Source organism: Malania oleifera, chromosome 4 (genome assembly GCF_029873635.1).
Source record: "Malania oleifera isolate guangnan ecotype guangnan chromosome 4, ASM2987363v1, whole genome shotgun sequence".
In the NCBI taxonomy this organism is placed as follows: Eukaryota; Viridiplantae; Streptophyta; class Magnoliopsida; order Santalales; family Ximeniaceae; genus Malania; species Malania oleifera.
Genome location: NC_080420.1, coordinates 106,690,804 through 106,711,422, shown reverse-complemented (window position 1 = coordinate 106,711,422; position 20,619 = coordinate 106,690,804). Strand labels below are relative to the sequence as shown.

Sequence of the window (20,619 nt, the reverse complement as noted above, 5' to 3'; positions counted from 1 at the left end):
ATATTACAAACAAGCCCCCAAATACACAATCCTAAACTAAAAGCAAAATTAACAACTAACTAAACCTAACAATCCCTTGACCCAATTCTTCTTAATTATTCTCCATCAAAGATCTTTCCATGTCTTGCTTCTTGTCCTACATCACCCTCCAGCGATGAAATTTCACCCACTTATAGATCAAAGGGTTCTGTGACTAGGATGGTGTTGGTTTTGTGGAATATGGAAGGGTTCTTGAGATTTTGAAAAAGACAGCACTGTCCAGAAAGCTTACGGCGACTGTTGATTTTTCAGCAACCTCTAGACTTGTTTTTTATCTCTAGAGGTACGGCTGCTCTTCCTATAATGGCATATTTTCAAAGGACGAAGATTATCGGATCTTGCTCTAATACCATGTTGAAGATTTGAAGTATTGAGTCAAACGAAAGGCCTAATCACAATGATTCTCTTCCTTTATTTATAATATACATCAAGTACATCCCAATGACCATAATACCCTTACTAACTCACACTTATACACATAATACTAAAACATACTAATAACGCTAAATAACTAAAGCAACCATTAACACCAACTAACAAATGATCTCTCCAACATTTATGCACCCTAGACCGTCAATATGCACATGTGTTTACGCCATAATTCGACTAATCGTACAAGTACTTGCCATGTGTCAAATTAAGGAAATCAAATATGTGATAGGATTCTTCACAAAGATTCATCCATGTGGAAGCAATTCCCAAAAATTCGTTAGCCAAATATCTTGCAATAAGGACAATCTCTCAAATTCTTGACCAAAGTGAGACAACTAACTTGTCACAAGATTTGCTCATATAGCCAACAGCAATAAGGATGACAACTAACAAATTTTGAGGGATATGTGGATTTAGATGGAGATGCAACTACCAAGATAAGAATGATAAGTCAAAAAAATTTGGAAGGATCCCACAGAATAAGTGCTCAAGGGTATAAATGTGAGGAGAATAGATGAAGAAAAAAGTCTTTAACCAACATCCAACTAGTAGACAATTTTTTTTTATAGTTAACTTAGGTCAATATTTTAATTTCCAGTGCTCTTTAAATTTTCTATAATAATTTAGGGCACATTTAGTTGTGAAAAACATTTTCATTTCTCTCCTTTAACTTTTCAAAAAATTATAAAAAAACTCATCTTATTTTTAGTTTTCTAAAATGTGTATTAAAAAGGTAGAAAATAGTTTGTTTAGTTGCACAAAACATTTTTCATGTTTATTTCTTGATTTCAAAATAATTACAAAAAAGACAACTTGTTTTTCAATTTTTCAAAAAATTATATAAGGTAGTTTTTGGGATCATATACATTTTGGAGCTTGGATTTGGATTTGTGGATTTGGAAGAAACTCAACGCATAATCTACATAGATCAAAGTCCAAGATATGAATTGCATGCTCCCACGCACAAAGTAAGAAATTAGAAATATAGAAAAATAAAAAAATAAAAGATGTTGTCCAAATTTTCTATATTAATTTAGAAATGTGGAAAACAAGGTGGCATTTTCGTAAGTATTTGAAAAATTAGAAATGAAAAATAAAACTATTGAAATGAAAAAACAAAAAAAAAACTATCTCCACAAGAAAATAGTGCCAAAATCCTTTTATCATTGTTCATTTATTTTATATAAATGTTGTAAAACTGAAAAATTTTCATAATTCTTTGGAAAACTAAAATGGAATATTAAAATTGTTTCCCAAAACTAAATAGGCCCTTTCCCTACAATTGTCCTTTGAATTTCCAACACCATTTTTCCATTGTATTAGTTTAAATTTCTATTTTCACTGTACTTCAAGTTGTTTTTATTCCTCCATAAGCTTTTCAACCTTAGTTCAAGTTGTAACCATTCCTCCATAGGCTTTTCAAGTTGCAACTTAGTGGGACCAGCACGTCACTAGCTACTAGAGTTCTCATGCCCAAGGAGAACAGTTACACATGCTAGTGTGTTGCCCAGGAGTTTGCAATTGCCCATGCTTTCAATTGGTTGAAATGGCTGGCTGATGTGATGGTGCCAAGTTTTGACACACTTGCTTCCCTAGAGATGGGGCTAAATTGATCGGAGTTCAGATCCGTCCAAGGTGTAGGATCACCTACTTGCCCACTTGGGTGTCAATACAAGAGTCAGCCAAAATAAGCTCATAGCAAAGGGGGATGGGTGGATGTGATGCACACTATAGCCTCTCAGTGATATGGACGAAAAATTGCCCCCCATCATATTGATCATTCTACACCATACAACAACCCCTCATTTAAGGTGGCGAGGAGCAAGGATTAACTACATTATTTGAACAAAACCAAGAGCTTGGGGTAGCAAAATCCTTCAAACAACCTCAACTATGAAAATTGACAGTGTTTTATTAGTTGATTACGTCAAAGAAAACAAGGATCCTTATGACAAACAAGATCGTTTAATTGGCTGACTTCATAAATAAAAAAGAGAGATAAACACTATGAACAACTTACCCTCTGGCTTAGTTGCACAGAATGAACCTGTACAACAACAAAAAAACAGCAACGGCCCTCTAGCCATCGCAGCACACGTGTCCACTGGCAACATGGTTCACATGTCGTAAGGTAAATCACATCCCAATGCCTGCTTGCATGGATAACAAAGGGGTTGAAAGGTCAATGGTGCAAAAGTTTTCCAACGTCAATTCCACAAATGCCATTCAATCGCGTTCCCACCGAAACTCATATCATAAGGGCATCTTAGGGTTTGAACGAAGTCCTCTGTGCAACATTCATGGGTTCTCTTCAAGTTCATAACCCATCAAGTATTCGTCTTCACTGTGACCAACATAGGGCCGCACTTGTGTGGCTTGAGGATTGTTTGTCTAAGGGGTTCACAACTCATTCTTTCTCATAGATCCAAAAATGTCACCTCTCTCTATGGGTTTGAACTTCCCAAGTTCAATGAAAGACACCCTTGACCAAACTCCTACAATCATCCTCTTCCCTAAAATCTAAGAGTATCACCTCTGCCTATGGAACGAGGATACCACAAAGTCTCAATAGATAAACATCCAAGCTCCAATGCGAACCAGAATAGGACAAGTCCTGAAGTGTGGCCACAATACCCGCCTCAAGGGCACAAGGTATTCTCACCTAAGTTCCCACAATCAACCCTCATCCCTCATCAAGGGTAAAGGGCACAAATCAAGCAACCTAATATTCACAAGATAGTCAAGTTTCAACTAGATGCCAACTTTTCCTTCATTATTCAAAACAAGTCGCATGACAAGAGGGGAGAGAGAGGCCAACATCCACTAAGAAGGTAACTTGATCCTAACCCCACTCAATGTCACAAACCAAATTCCACAATCAAGTTTATGACCACAGTATCAATCTTGTTTTCCTTCACAATGGAGAGATCCGCTCTGATATCAGTTGTCACTGACGTGCAGATTTCCAAGTCCCCAAGGGATCACCCATGACTTGAACTGCCTAAAGTGTAAAGGAGTCACCTGTGTGACAACAAGAATACACCAAGTCCTACCAAGCCATACTCATCCTTGTCCATGGAAGCATTCAAATATCTAACCTCGTAATCAAGTCTCATAGCTCAAAAGCCCTTGGCCCAACTAAAGGTGATCATTGAGGAACAAAGAATCGAACAATAAGGAAGTTAAACTCACATTCCAATAGCATCGAGGGTAACTCTCATCCCCACAGCACAAACCTCGTGTCAAAGTACCTATCACTTACCGCCCACTAGACAGAGCTAAGTGAAGCAACACCATATATTACTCAAGCAAGACACGCGAATGATTTATATCCCTCAATAGTTCAATCAAATCTAGGATGACACCGCCCAACAATAGCCAATGAGAAAGAAGGGAGAGCATCTAAACCTCCAAGCTAAGAAAACCCCATGGCCACATTCTCAAGTGATTGTCCAGGGAGCTCCCAAGTCCCAATCCCACACGGAAAAGCCCAAGACACCCCTTGAGAATGTCAAAAGGCCGCCCCCTAGCCCCTATGCTCTCCTCAATGTGCTCACTTAGTTCCAAAAGGATACAAGTGGAGGTAGGCCACTCACTTGGTGTTCCCCCACAAGTAACATCTCCAAAGCATTCTCGTTCACATATGAGTAACCACTAGAGATCTAATGATCATACATCTTAGGCTTGAGAACGCCACCATAAGTACTATTCAAATCCACCACAATGTCAAAGTGACATATAAAACCCATTCCCATAACATCTCCATAGTCGAATCCAAGTTCACCAAAATTTCCTCCAAGACAGAGTAACGCACCAAAATAAATGTATCACGGTCAAAAGACTCTAAGACTGTGACACACAGCGTAAATCAAGTCAAGGGTGGTTAGATAACATGCATGACACATGATCAGTTAATTTACTTTAAGAATTCATCTCTTCATTTTCCTTTACAATCAAATGATGCAAGAGTATTGCTTGTGCCATATTTTGACCAATCTAATAAGTACTCGTCATTTGGCAAATTAGGTAAATCAAATACATAAAGGAAGATTTTTCCACGGGAAGAATTTCTTGAAAATCTACCTCACATCCTGCTATAAGGTTATTCACCCATATTCTCGTCCCAAGCGAGATGGTTGACTTTGTGGGAAGATTTGGTCTTATGATCTTTGGCAATAAGATTAACACCTAAAATATTTGGAGGGATACTTGGAAATGCATACACAATAACAAGTAATAAAATCCTAATCTCTCTTCACCTCTATCTTGCGTTTGGGCGACTTATGTAGAAAACCTATATCTATACTCTCACTATGTGTGAATTTGATAAAAGGCATGGATCTAGGGACTCCGAGTAAAATAGTCCTATCAGAAGCACACAAAAAACAAAGGTGAAGAGAAAGAAAAAGATTTTGTTACTCAAGCTTTTGGAGGAATTAAAACTATAACATGGGTGAGAATAGAAATTTAAACTAATAAATGGAGATGTAATGTTGAAAATTTAAAGGACGATTGCAAGAAAAGTAGATTACAAGAAATTAAAGCCTACTAGAAATTCAACCACAAGAAATTAAAAGATAGGCCTACAATAAGTTTAAAGAACAAGTTAGCCTCATGTCAAATGCTAATGAAAGAACCTTCTCTCCATCTCTCCTTCTCTATTTATACCCTTGATCTGATTTTCCAAGATCTTTCCAAATCCTTTGACTTTTGACTTCTTGCTCTTATCCTCTACATTTAAAAATACCCCTCCAAACTCATTATTTTTCCTTATTGCATGAGACTGCATGAGCAAATGTTTGCACAAATCAACTGTGTCACTTTGGCCAAGAATCCAAGAGAGTGATCTTATTGCAACATATTTAGCTTATGAATCATAGGAAATTCTTCCACCTGGCAAATCCTTGTGATAAAGACCCTTCACGTATTTGATTTCCTTCACTTGACATTTGGCAAGGGGTGCTTATTTGATCTCAAATATGGCATAAATAATGCAACCCTCATCTCTTCACTTCATTATAAAGGAAATGTATGAGATGTATTCTCAAAACCAATTTGTCCTGGCATGTGTTGAGCATGTTATCTAATCACCTTTCATTTAGGCCAACCTAAAACATAGCACTTGCTTCAATAGTTTCGCTAATGAACTAACCAACATTCCAATTAAGATATCTTTAATAAGGCATTGACACAAGGAAATAGACTTGTGCAGCATGGCATGCTCGAGAACCTCATAATCACAGAGATAATTGGCCAACAAAGGATCCTCAAATTCTTCATAGTTGGCAAGTTTAGGTTCTAATTTTTATTCAAAAAATCAGCCAATAAAGGATCTACTTCGTCGTTAGTAATGCTTAGGATCCTTGTTTTCTTCAACGTGATCAGCCAACAAAAGACCCTCCTTGTCTTCATATTCAAGGTTTGCCAATTGAAGGATTATGCTACCACCTGGCCACTGATTCATCAAACAATGTAGATGATCCTTGCCCCTCGCTGGCTTAATGAGGGGTTGTTGTATAGCAAAACTCAAATTGATCAAGATCATAGGCGATAGGTTAACCATATCCTTGGAGGATTGTGGAGCGCATGACATTTAATCCCCCACCCCCACAAAGCCGAAAAAAAAAAAAATAGTGTGGGTTGACTCTTGCATTGGTACCTAAGTCGAGGCTAATGGGGACAAGTTCATGTAGATTTCAAAATTTCTGGTCAATTCCATGGTCGGTCGCTTATTCAAAGTACTATCACCTACCCATACTACAACTCCAGCCAATTTTTCATGCTCAACAAAGCTGACGCTGATGGATGGTAGGCTCTACGGCTTGAGTTGCACAAGTCGGAGATCCACCCTATGTACAACAAGGACACTTATGTGTTTTGATTTCAGTTGGTTTAGCCTCATCAAAGCAAGATTATCAAAAATTTGCACCATTGCATTGGTCACCCAAACCAATCATCAAGCATGATCTGCATTGCAATTGCTATCTCCCAGCAAGGTCCAAGGATGATAGTCGTCAACTAGATGCTCCAAGTAACTAGCAGCATGATGGTCCCACGTGCCAAAACTATTTCTAACGATTAATTCCCAAAAATTAAGGATGGTATGAGGGATGAGTCCAGGGACTTTTGGTAAGTCGCTGCCACCACACACACATACACATGAAAAATGTGAGAGAGAGAGAGAGAGAGAGAGAGAGGAGACACAGAGAGATTTTATTACTAAAGCTTCTAGAAGAATGTTTACAACTTGAACTATAGTGATAACAGAAATTTGAGCCAACATAATGGAAATATAATGCTAGAAATTTAAAATATGATTCTAGGAAGATTAAATGATCATAAGAAATCGAAGAGTAATTGAAATTAAATGACTGGAAATTAAAGATAAGATCTAAGATAAATTGTAAAAATAGAAAGGCTTCCAATTGGATGTTGGTGAAAGACCCGATTCTTCATCTCTTCATCTTTATACCCTCCTAATCTATTAATTGTCATTATTATTGCCCTACATGGCTACATAATAGAAGCAAATCTTGCTATAAGTCAATTGTCTCACTTTAGCCAAAAATCCAAAAGTCTAACCTTATTGAAGGATATTTGGCATACATATATTCAAGAAATTCTTCCATGTTGTAGAATTTTCGTGACAAATGCTCTTCACATATTTTATCCCTAACTTGAGATGTGATGAGTACTTACTTGATTGGTAAAAAATTATTGCATAAGCAACAAGAAATCTAAAAAAGAATAGGAAATTAAAATAAAGAATAATAAAAGATAAAAGAAACTTGAATCAATGTAATATAACCTCCTACTCAAACCCCCCCCCCCCCTTTGGCAGCCGCATACAATCTCCTAACCATCTTCTCAACGCTTGGATTCAAAAAGAACAAGACTCTAGGTTGCCACATAATAGAGCACTTATTGAATGGACAACAAACCCAGCCATAACTGCAAACCTATATAAAAAACCTTCTTCTAAAGTAATGCCACCAGCTCACCCATGACAACAGTAACCTTTAAACCATAAACTTTGTCCAAAACTTGTAAACTCCTCACATCATCTAACAAAAAAAGAACAATATGATCCACAAACTATAAATAAGAAATTACAGCATCTTCATACCCCACCACAATCCCCCCAATCTCACCTCTATCCACACAAAATAAATCACCTCATTCAATTTATCAACCTCATAATGCAGGCAAACAAAAATAACAAGCCGCCTTGCTAAACAAATCTAATCACTCCAAACCAGGATTTAGGCTTGCCATTAACTATTAATGCAAAAGCATTCGAGAAAGACACCCCCTAAACCACTTTCTCCACCTACACTCAAACCTCTTCATCACTAAAATTCTACCAAGAAAACTTCAAGAAAACCAATCATAAGCCTTCACAAATTCAACCTTTAGAACCGCTCCTATCTTATGAGATCTCTTAACATCGCATACAACATCACTAACCACTAAAACAACATCCAAAACTTTATCACCCTTAATAAAAGCACTTTGAGAACAAGACATTGTATCGCCTGAAACCCCACAAAATCTATTAGCACATACCTTCGCTAGAATCTTTAAAACCCATCATCAAACTAATGGGTGAAAAATCTCTCACCTCTATAGCTCTATCTTAGACACAAAAAATAATGAAGGTACAATTGGCATTCCTACCCACTGCACCAATAGTATAAAACTCATGACAAATCATCCTTATTAGTGTACAGACACTCATTGTCTCATCTCTATTTCGATCATGTAATAAATATTAGATTTGGTCTACAATAAAGTCTAAATTGCTCGCTTTACTAGCTTTTTAGTTGACTAATTTTGCAAGGCCCAAGTGTCAAGCCCTCCATACGTATTCTCAAAATTGATCATGGGATAGAACGCAGGATCCAACCACTCCCAGCCTTAGGTCCTAAGACACTGCATAGAGATTTGGCTTGGTGGCTCAATCTTAAAGGCAACTTAACCCCTTTAACCCTTCCTAAGCTAGCTTATGCATAGCCCATACATATGTCCTTTCCTTATTTTATTCTTATTTTATTTTTGGCCACATGTTATCACGTCATTGGTTTATTCAAATCTTTCTCTTTTATAGTTTAGAGTGTTATATAGCTTAATTTTATTGGAGGATGACCCCACCTACCCCCACTCTACCCCGTTTATTGACTTTAGACCATCACTTTCACAAGAGATTCCTCTATCACCTAGACTTCTCTCTATAAACTTTGTATCATAGTTACCTAGGTCATTCCCCCCCCCCCCCCCCCCCAAAAAAAAAAATAAAAGCACCCACAAAAAAAGAAAAGGAGATATGATCCAGCTTGTGCATCCCAATCTGCAAGTCAATCATGTCACAAATCAATGGGATCAAGATCCAAATTCGAAAGATGGCATATATTTTTTAACCATTTTCAAATCAATAAGCACATGAAAATATTCAAAAATTTCAAAACAAATTGTGAAACAAATACTAGAATTTTGAAGAAAAATTCACAAAGAAACTTGCAACATTTGTGTGAATTTGTATCAATCGAATATGATCATAATCTTCTTTGTTAAATTATATGAAACATCATCAAAATTGTTGTAGAGAAAAGAAATGGTAGAGCAGGAAATCGTTGCCCCAAATCTACCAGAACCTCTTTCAAGTTCAAATTAAACTTGAGAAGTGTGAAGACAGGTTAATCAATGGTGCGCCTTCAAAGCTAGATGATGATTTTAGAGAGAGAGAGAGGAGGACATTTGCAATGGTGACTAAGTAAGCATTACTCCAACAAAAGTTTTTTCTTTCTTTTACCAACAATGGAAGGAAGGAATGGCAACAGTTTTCCAGTTGTCTTCCACACCTAAAAAGATTTGTTTATTTGTAAAATAGTAAAACCCCATTTATTGACTTTAGGCCATCACTTTCACAAGAGACTTCCTCTCTCACCTAGACCTCTCTCTATAAACTTTGTATCATAGTTAACTAGGTCACTAACTCCCCCCTCCCCCTCACCCCCCCGGAAAAAAAAAAGGAGATATCATGTATCCCCATCTGCACATCCATCATGTCCCAAATCAATGGGATCAAAATCTAGCAAGTGGCGTAGATTTTTTAACCATTTTTCAAATGAATAATCATAGGAAAAAATTCAAAAGATTTAAAATGAATTGTAAAAGAAGTACTAGAATTTGGATGAATAATTCGTAAAGAAACTTGCAAACATTTGCATGAATTCGTACTCATCGAATTTGACCATGATTCTCTTCGTTAAACAATATGAAACACCATCAAAATTGTTGTAAAGAAAAGAAATGGTAGAGCAGGAAATTGTTGCCCCAAATCTGCCACGATCTCTTTCAAGTTCAAATTATGCTTGAGAAGTGTGAAGACAGGCTAATCAATCGTGCGCCTTCAAAGCTGGATGATGGTTTGATAGAAAGAGGGATAGAAGAGGATATCGTGCTGCTGCAATGGTGGATGGGTTCGATAGGTGGTGAGAGAAAGAGACAGATTCTAGTGACTAAGTGAACACTACTTTAACAAAAAAAAAAAAAGATTTCTTTTACTGACAATGGAAGGAAGGAATGCCAACAGTTTTCCAATTGTCTTTCACCCCTAAAAAGATTTGTTTATTTGTAAAATAGTAAAAGATATTTATCAAGTTACAAAAACAAGAAGAACCAAGAGTCCTCAAGAAGAATAAAAACAATAAAACATATCCTAAATACAAACCTATACTTTTGACACAATGCATAATTGGAGGAGTGACCAACCATACCCTAGATGGGAATAGCCATCCCTTTTTAATTGAACTCCTTTATGGGTCTAGGTGAATTATTAAGACTTTCTTTAATGGTATTTTATCAGAGGACAAAGTGCATTATCTAATTTTCATTCAAAATACTGAGTCGAAAAGAAACAAAACCTGAGTTGCAACGACACTCCCTCCAACATGATTAAATCACATTCATTGTTTCCACATGTAGCCACATCCAAATCAACATATTTCATATCAGTTATACAAATTCATTCACAAAACCCATACAAATATTCTACCTCAGAAAATGGTTTCACATAAAAATTATCCAAAAGAGCCTTGTCATTAACTTCAGTGACTGCAAAATAGTAGGGGGGAAAAGAGCTATACTAGCTCAAAACACTTTTCATGAAAACCTTCCCATTCTCAATCCTTTTGAAAAATATTTTATATATACATATATACACTAGGTTAACTTAGATAGCTCAATGTCAAAACCACTTCATCACAAAATAAGCTAAGAACCAATCTTTCCATTAGAAAGAATATAAAATAAAACTTTCAAGGTTGGTTTTGGACTAGAAACACATTTACTTGAACAGACAAACAAAGAATTTTCCTTTTCCAAATATAAAATAGCTTTCACTATTATTTTTTTTGTTACTCAAATCTCCCATATCAACATCACTTTTTTCCCCTCTTGGGTGATCAATTCAACCAAAGATCAAAGAACCAATCCTTCATATAAATCATGATATGAGACCAGACTCAATATTTATTCCCAACTCAGCCTTCACATTATCACCTTTCCTCTTCAAATGGTCAATTAACCCATCAAAATCCTCTCAGAGAAAATTCTCACCCCTCTAGGCCTGAGAGGTCCCTGCACAGTCATCCACATCACTCTCACTCTTCTAGGCCCAGCAAGTCCCCACAAATTAATCAATGAACAATCCTCATGATTTTCCATCTAGCCCACTCTCACCTTGAATCAATCAATGTCTAGCATGTCCTTGCATACTCAAAATTAAAATCTAGCCACTTCCTCTTTAAATCATAGTATCCAATAACGCCATAGTAACACAAAAATCATAATTCTTATCAAATAATTCACACAACTAAATTTAAATTAAATCGTGAAGCCATAAATTCACCAAATTTCATATCTTACACAAATTGTCCATCATAGAGTATGTATGTACAAAATGAATGAACTCATTTATTTGGCCATTAAATCCAATCAATCAGAGTATAGCAAAAACCATATTTTCACCAATTTTAAATAAACAAATTATCCATAATTCCTCCAACAAATAACAAATATTTACCAATGTGTGTGTGTGCTTAAACAGATTTCTTCCACGAAGCCAAATTCCCATAACTTCAAGCTTTTCTAAACACTAACTTTTCTTTAAGAATATAACTATATATATTCCACGGCTTTTGCCCACAACACCAAAAGTTCACCGACAACAAACACCTAATAAGTACTCAAAATCTGCACATACCAGTGACAATTCCAAATACTTCCTAATTCGAACTAATTCCAACATAAATTTAATAACAGACAATCTAAAATTCTAACAACGAACATTCTAGCAATAATCGTAATTTAAAAAATTCAACACAATTTCGATAAAAGATCGTTTCAACCAAGTAATCCAAATAAATCTGTTAATAGAATAATATTTTCATAAAAAAAAATCCTGATTATCAAGTGTATAACCCTAAAACGTAAGCTTGCACAAATTCCCAAATCTTGTAAGTTATCAGTTTCAAGAAAAACCTACCTCACTCAACGTACTCAACCCTAGAATCAATTGGGTATATTTATTTCGTGATTTTGGCGAGTTTGGACTATTGTAAAATAGGTTTCAAGTAGAGGAGTGGAGCATTCGAATCTTATTTTCCGTCGTTCCTTCTGTGAGCGACCACCGCTCCACCCTTCTCTAACTTATCTCCTTCCTTCTCTCTCCTTTCATCATCTCCCTCCAGAGTCCAGACCCTCCCTCTGGCATCTGAATCCTCAGGCATCTCCTTTCACTTGAGAATATATATATATTTATATATAAAATATTTTTTAACCTGGACAAATTATTTTAATTACGCTTTACCTCATCAGCGAGTTAGGGCGGAGGATGCTGATTTCCTATGTAATAAAAAAAAAGACTAATCTAATAATATATAATCAAAAGACAAAAAATAGGAGACTAATTTATAAAATTAGTCTTTGAAGTTAAAATAACTTTAAAAAAATATGAAAAGTAAAAATTTTATAAGACCACATAATATATCAATTGAAATTTTTAAATGTTTTTTAGAAAAATAAAATATGTGATTAACTAATCTATTCTAACATTATTATTAAAATTAAGAAAATACTAATGAAATGAAGGAAAAATACATTCATATCTTTGTACAAAAATAAAAGTGATATTTAAAATTATAATAACTATTGTAAAATTAAGATTATGAATCATACAATGGGATTATCGGAGAGGGTAGTTGAACAAAAAATATGATTAGAAACAATAGTTCAAGAAAATTAATTTAGTTTTATGTCTAAGAAATTGACAATATAATTTATTTATCTTTTAAGAAGGTTAATGAAAGAATTAAGGGAAGAAAAAAAAAAAGACTTGCAGGTTTTTATTAACCTTGAGAAAATTTATTACAATACCTAGAAAAATTGTCTTAGAAAATATGGGGGTATCGTATTGTGGTGATTATTGTAGAGACTCAAACCGTAATAAGTTGGGTTCGTCGACGAAGGAGTCACGTTCGTCGACGAAGTCCATCAAAGCCTCACTGAAGAAATTCAAAGTGTTGTCAACGAGCAAATACCGAGCGGGTTAGAGAAATATCCGAAATTTGGGCTCAGCGACGAAGGAATGGCTTCATCAACGAGTTATGTGGTGGATTCGTCGACTAATACGTCGCCTCGTCGATGAGTTTGACTCGGTCAAAGGCTCTATAAATATCCATTTGGTTGCTTAGAAATTAAGTTTCTCTCCAAACTCTCTCTCTCTTTCTAAACCAACGAAATTTTTCTCTCTCTCTCGCAAATTCTTCGCCGTTCGACATCTGTTTCTAAAAATGAAAGTTCCTGCGGGGATCAGAAGAGGAAGTTCTACAACTTTAGCGAATCAGATCGTTGTTTTAAGGATTTTTGGGTTTTCCTAAAAATCGAGGTAAGGATCTGATCTCAATTTTGATTGGATATTTGGAAAGTCCAAATTATAGTAAGGTTATGTTTTGTGGTTTTTAGGTTTTGAGGATCCCGGGTTGTCGATTTGGATCGGTTTCGTACGTAGTTTTGTTTCGAGTTTAAGGTAAGGGGAATTTGATTACAACAACATTTTTTGAAAACTAAACCGCTAAGAAGCTAGTTTATACTTATATGTATGATTTAACTGCTTATTTACTAAATTCTACCGAGTAGAAATGTCGGTTTTACGATTTTACGATTTTTGGTAAAAACGAGGATTTTGACGTATGATCTCCAAATTTTATGAAAATCACTTGATTGCATTTATACTGTAGTAGGAGATGCTTGAATCCTTTACTTTTTCATTTAAATGATGTTTACTGGATTTTTATCATTTAGGAGATTTTTGGATCAAACTCGTGTGATATATGTTGAAATGGAAATGTATGAATTTTCTATATTATTGATGGATTATGGGAACAAAGTTCCAATTTGTTATACTAAAAATGTGAAAAACAGAGGCCGGTTATACAACGAGCTGTATCAGTGAAACAAAAAAAGGGGTAAACTAAGTGGATAGGCGCTGTTAGCTTTGATGTATTCCCAAAATGGGGGGTGAATTGAAATTTAAAACTTTTTCCTAGGTTTGATATAAATAGCAACAGTATATTCACAACCTAAAGTCTTTATATACAGTCTCAAATGCGAGATAAATATAATATGCGGAAATTCAAATCTTGTGCATCATTCAAACTATAACATACACATGCGATAAATATAAAGTGCGAAAATATAAATAGACACACGATATGTTATCGGGGTTCGGCCAACTGTGCCTACGTCCCCACCTTGGCCACACCAACACAAGGATTACCACTAAAATACTCACTTAAACGGGGCGGCACCTAATACAATCAGGTCAATTCAAGGGGCTGACCTTAATTGACACGCCTTAACAGGATGGCGCACCTAACTTTCCTAACTGGGTCTAAGCCAATCTGAGACTATTTCAAAGGGTTAGTCTCCCTCTTTAGGGTCGTTCCTAGAAATACAATAGTATTTGTTCACAATAAAATGGTACGATGATTATGCTTTCATGTAAAGCATATATGTACGCAAATATGCGCAATATAATCAATGTACCTCAATGATGTATGAACTATAAGCTCGGTGCTCTACGTGTGCAATCAACACTCAGAATAAAGATTTTATCTAATCAAGCACAAGAGTGTATATCAAACAAGCTATTCTTTGAAAACCAGATAAACTATATCTCAATCTCAGATTAGGGTTTCAAAGATGTTATTAATAATATTCAAATAGACTCAAAAATATTTTCTTCAATGTATCTAGCACAAAAGTTGTTTGAAATCTAGCTTTGAAAAATATTTTTGCACACAAAAGAATAAGCCCAAATGAATATTACAATGATAACGCAAACTCACTTGGCTATATGATTTTTCCCAACCACAAATTTATCAAATGAAATCGGGGAAAAATCAAGCTAAACCCTCAGTACAAAAATCACACACACAAGAACAAGTGAGGGGTTTTAGCAAAATGGAATAATCAATAAAACACTCACCAAGCAATATTTCTCAAGGGAATGAAGGTATTTTGAGTGTATGGGCTTGGAATGAGCAAATAGGGTTTTGGAAATTTGAGAGATTTTTTTTGTCTAATCCTATTTGCTAATCATCACTAATCAGAGCAAATGAACCCCTATATATCGAGAAAGGGTAAATTATGATCGTTGGGGGACACACAGGGTATTCTTAAATTTGTTTAAAAAGGTTTAGCAAAATCAACCCAGTTTACTTGATTGTAACCCTGATAAAAAATAATTTTAATAGTGAGATTTGGTTGCCCAGCTTAAGGTTCGGTCGCCCGAACAGAGACAGTCACAAAAGGCATTTTAAATAGTTTGGTCGCCCGAAATTATCCTCGGGTGGCTGAAACAAAGTTAGTAGCCTTTGTTCATAAGTTCGAGTGCCCGACTCACAGTTCGATTAACCGAACTAGGCAATTTGATCGCCCGAACCTATTTTGAACATAAACGTTCGGTCGCCCGAGTAGTTGAAAAGTGCTCTAATAAGCTTTCAGGTGCCCGAGAAAGATACATTCAAAACAGGTTCGGGTGCCCGAAGACCAAGTCAACAGGTTGACTGGTTCGGTCGCCCGAGTCATTTTACACAGCATAGGTTCGGTCGTCCAAACCCTCTCATCTTTTCCCATTAAGTTCATTTGAGCCTTATTTTGATTCCCCTGATTATGATAAGTGATGTTGGGGACTTTCTTATGTGCAAGTACTGGGACCTAGGGTCTTTTCTAAGGCATTTTAAAGTACGCCAAAAAACCTGGCGTCGGTCGACCGAACCTAAGGTCTTTCTTAGGTTTTGAGCTTATAAGTTCCTACATGCATGCAATGCAGATTATTACAGACCTTTACCCTATATTACTATTATAGACCCAGATAATATAAATTACAAGAAGAAGATAGACTTGAGGGTTTTCAGTCTTCAAGTCTTCACATGCCATCAAATGATTTTGTTATTATAAACCTGCACACAAACTTGACAAACATTAAATACTAGAGTATTTGTCATTATCAAAACTTGGAATGACCTATAGGGTCAACAATCTCCCCCTTTTTGATGATGACAAATACTTGCCTACTTCTCTCCCTTTTGGCAACAGCAAAAAGGGCCTAGATAAAAATTTAAGCATATATAGGCAAATAAGAGGAGAATATCATTCATATACAAGATATGGTTTGGGAAATTTTAAGAAAATTCGGTAGCACACCGTTTGAAAATTGAACATTTTCCCAAAAATTCCTGTATTAAAATGACCTATTAGGAGTTTTAAAATTAACAATTTATCCACAACATTCAACTCAAACAGTTCAGTATTCTCAAAACATAAATATAACTATCAATCATGCAAGAGATATGATAGTCATGCATTTCATAGCACACAAACTCTATAACTAGTCATTTAAAGATTTAAATGACATGAAAACTAAATTAAACCATAAATATGCACAAACCATGGCAATTGAAATATATCATAAGACTCGTGAAAGATTTGAGTTTAAAACACACGGCATATGATACCAAAAAGAAGGTTTGAGCATAAAACAGTCTAACTAGTTTTCATGCATTTTCATGTGGAGTTGTTGAACCAGTTATGCAATTTCAAAAACATATATGAATATAATAATAATGAGGCAAGAAAAAAAAAATTTAGTTTTGAAAATAGTTTTTGCCATAAAGTATTACAATAAATATATATGTATATCTATATAAATATATATCCCCTTATGATGTTTGCTTAAAGTATCAGGGGTTGCTTGCCAAAAAAAAAAATTTGAAGATCATGCAAACAAGCAATATTTTTCTGGTTTGTTAATTAAGCACGCAAACTGAAATATAACCAGAACACTACAACCATGGTGATCCTAATAATTTAACAATCGCATGCAAGATCATATGGCAAATCAAATGACTATGGCAAATTAACATATTTCAGATTATGATTTTCAATAAAACATTTCATTCAATATATGCCACATTTGATTCAACAACATATCTAAACTAAAAGGTCTGTGAGCATAATATGATAGACATTGTAATTTTAGATGCTCTCCCTATCAATTTGAATTCTTGCTTAGATACTTTAACTACTTATACTAACCAAATATTAATTTCATTTTGCTCAGTAGTATAAGCCATCATTTTAAATCTTTTGAAATAAATATACTAGCAAAGATTAATTGACTCTTCTATGCAACCAGTATAGTTATCCTATGTATTACACATGCATCAAAAAAAATATATTAAGGCATGAAATGATACTCATAACCTAGAACAATCCATATATATTCATAGACCATTAAGCACATGATATGATGGTTAGGGTTTTCTAAAGAGCCTCGATATTCAAAAGATGAATTGAAATATATGAGATCATTATTCTCTTTCTCTAGGGATGGAGCTGGGCTCCTTTAAATATGTGATGATTATGCAAGGATGAAAGTTTAATTATTCAATTGATTTTCACTCATTCTTTCAAAAAGATTTTAACTCTCATTTTATCATAATCATCTTTAACACAAGGTTTTGGTTTGGAAAAAATCCTATCGAAATTTCGGCAGCATGTCGTCTGTAAATCGGACATTTCCCAAATTTTCATGTACCAAAACCTGATAGATTCAAGCAATCAATTTAAGCATGCAAGAACCTATAATCCACTACCAGCATGCAATTCTCATCAACTGCATCCGTCATGCAGGAGACATTCTATACTAAGCATGCATTCCAGTAGTATAATCAATAGTCCATATAAAATATAAACCATCCAACCAGATAACATGAACAATAAATTACCATGGATAGTTAGGAATTCAATGAAATACTCATATGGACATTTAGGCATAAAATAAGAATTATGAGAGCATTTTAATTTATATAACCATGAAGAATAAAAGCTCCCCCTGAGTTATGCGCTTATTCATTTTACGCATTTTCTTATTTTTCAGGTTCTTTAGCCAAGCGTTGTAATATTTTCAATGATTCTAGCTTGGCTTTGAGTGAATAGGCTTAGAGGACCAAAAGGTCACAATGAATATTTGTTGAGATGATAAGCCAATGTCTGCCTCTTTTCTTATAAACCTCAATGCATGTGAGAGGCACAAGTTGGAATGACTTTCAATTTAAACTGCATGGGCACAGGTCTACTTGAATTTTGTGCACTCATCTAGATTGAGACCTACTACAACCAACATAACCATTCAACTCATCTCTAAGGATATGAAGCTCTAAAGGATATAATTTTATGAATTGAGAGCTTGTGAGAGAAGTAAGGAATAAATACTCTTAATAGTTGAATTTCTATTAAGTTCAGAAGAGTACTTAGGAAAGGTAGGACATTGTTCAAAATGTATTCATGCTAGCTAATATGTCCTAATAGTTAGACCAAGAGCTACTAGAAGTATATGAAATTTTGAACACTACTCTTTGGTGATTGGAAAGTATCCTTTAGATATGATCACATATAGGAGCAAGGATACGAACCAAGGAATAGATGAAACCCTACCGAATATGATTGTAGTTTGGTAAGGATTTCTTATGGATGAGATAAACCAAAATTAGAGGATTTTTATATTTTTGGTTCAAAGGGAATATTTTGATTGGATCAATAAAATTTGAATCTTTTAGTGGTTGCCTCCAATCTTTTTTTTTTTTTTTGGATTATGCACCGGGTTTCCACGTGTCCGTTTTACGGTCCACGTGACTAATCTCGCGCCCCTTGAAGCCAACCCCACAATTCTAAAGGAAGGTAAATTTCAGGAATTTAGGGGCGGAAACGAACCCGGGAGGGTTTGAACACCTAACCTCGTGAGAGGCACTCCCGCACCCTAGGAACTAAGGAAGAATTAACTAAAAGATAATTTCAATTTAAATCCATTTTTCCTTAGGTCCTACGAGGTTCGCTTTCATGATCACCCATATCATTTCTTTGCTTAAACCTCTGGCACTTCTAGATGGATAAATGTACATGATGTGCCCTTTTCTTTCACCGTATAAGCATACTTTATGTGCATGTGAAAAATTTTGCTTATTTACACTAAATGAGGCATGCAGACGAATATAAGTTTTAAAAGATGAACCATTTTTGAAAGAAATAATTCTTTTTACTCCAAAAGGTTTTACATGATTATTCTTTTCATTTTTAGCTTTGGGTGTAAGTTTAGAATAATCATCTATGTCTTCTTCTAAGCAGATAATTTTCTATATTTTCTTAATATTTCTCTTTTCTAATGTGGCATGATAGTCTTTTAGATTTTCTAATTGTGCTGCCAACTTTTTACTTTTGTTTTTCCGAAAGATTTTCTACTTAGACATCCTAACTATAATCTTATGAGCATTAAGGATTTTTCTTTTCGGTTTCTCATAAGATGTCGTGTTTCCAAAATTTGATGCAAATGATTCAACATAAGATTTAATACAATCATTTTCACATATATCATTGCACGCATCATTAACAGATTTATCACAAAATACAACAGATGATTCATTCCATAATATATTGCAACATTCAATATAAGAATCATCACATGCATCATTAACAGAATTATTGTGATATTCAACAGATGATTCAGCATTTGACACATCACATTATTTGGCACAAGAATCATCACAGTAAACATCACATGAATTAATACATACGTCATCGTCAAAGCAATCATTAGAGACAACTAATGATTCAACATAAGATATATCATAAGTTTCAGTATAAGAATCATCACATGCTTCATTACATGAATCAGTAAATGAGACAGGGTAAGATTCATATACCTCATCATCTACTAATGCAACCTGCTCATGATTAGCCATTACCTGATCATCGTTTGGAGTGGCAATTTCTTTTTCCTACATCTCTCTATACTTCTTTTCAAGCTCAACCCAGACCTCCTGTGCACTACTACATGCCATAATCTCATGAAGAAGATCAGTATCTAAAGCACAGTACAATAAATCCATGGCATTAGAATTAATCATGTTAAAATTATTTTCATTTATTTGTGCACATCTTCCTTTAGCAATCACAAGCCAAATCCTCCAGTCCATAGATTTTAAAAATATAGTCATTCTAAATTTCCAGGTGGTGTAATTGACACCACATAATAATGTAGAACTAGTAGGTGATTGTCCCTCCCCGAATGGGGATACACCAATATGAGTCATCTCGATATTTTAGCAACACTTAAGTCAATGCCACTAGACTCTGATACCAATTGTTAGCTTTGGTGTATTCCCAAGAGGGGGGGTGAATTGGAATTTAAAACTTTTTCCTAGGTTTGATCTAAATAGCAGCAGTATATTCACAACCTAGGGTCTTTCTATACAGTCCTAAATGCGCAGATAAATATAATATGTGGAAATTCAAATCATGTGCATCATTCACTCTATAACATACACATGCGATAAATATAAAGTGCAGAGATATAAATAGACACATGATATGTTATCGGGGTTCGGCCAACTCGCCTACGTCCCCACCTTGGCCACACCAGCACAAGGATTACCACCAAAATGCTCACTTAAATGGGTGAATCTAATATAATCAGGTCAATTCAAGGGGCTAACCTCAACTAACACGCCTTAACAGGATGGCACACCT

General features: G+C 35.1%; 1 protein-coding gene across 2 annotated transcripts in view; it reads right to left on the bottom strand.

Annotated features, from left to right (window-relative positions):
* LOC131153193 (uncharacterized) overlaps positions 1–12,376 on the bottom strand; it is a 32,864-nt gene extending 20,488 nt beyond the window's left edge. The window contains exon 1 of one of the 2 annotated variants that reach the window (XM_058105337.1): positions 12,017–12,376. The gene's annotated coding sequence lies outside the window, so the exon portion shown is untranslated. The remainder of the gene's footprint in view (positions 1–12,016) is intronic. The other variant, XM_058105338.1, reaches the window with a different exon arrangement.
* Positions 12,377–20,619: the final 8,243 nt, after the last annotated feature.